The sequence below is a fragment of the Acanthisitta chloris genome, unplaced genomic scaffold (genome assembly GCF_000695815.1).
Source record: "Acanthisitta chloris isolate BGI_N310 unplaced genomic scaffold, ASM69581v1 scaffold7974, whole genome shotgun sequence".
Classification (NCBI taxonomy): domain Eukaryota; kingdom Metazoa; phylum Chordata; class Aves; order Passeriformes; family Acanthisittidae; genus Acanthisitta; species Acanthisitta chloris.
The window spans coordinates 2,034-2,485 of NW_008667601.1; positions in this window are offsets into that span (position 1 = coordinate 2,034).

Here is a 452-nt window from a genome sequence, read left to right on the forward strand (position 1 = left end):
TATAAAAATCACCTTAAGCTTCTCTTTTCCTTGACTCTATACTGGTGCTTTTACTTCCAAAGCCAAGTGAGGTAACTTCTCCCACTCCCTTCATTAGCATTTCTCTGGAGAAGAGCCTGGAATTAATGATGGTACAAACACTTCCCAAGGAATTTCTCCTAGGAAACGTTTCACCTCCTCCAGTTAAACATTCTGGGGGGAGAGTTCCTGCTCACTGTGCCTTGGGTTGAAGGTCAAACCTGTTGTTGGCCCTGCCTGGGGGAGCTCTAAGTGGAACTTTTCATCATCCTCTCTCCCTCCCCTGGTGCCAGGGAAAAAGGTTTGGGAAGCTGTTCCACTCCAAGACTTCCTGAGGGGATCAAATGGAGCAGGGCTTAGGGATGAAGTGGGAGGGAATCTCCACAGCAGAGCAGGAGGGGAAAATTGGGCTGAGATGAGCTAAAATGACATTC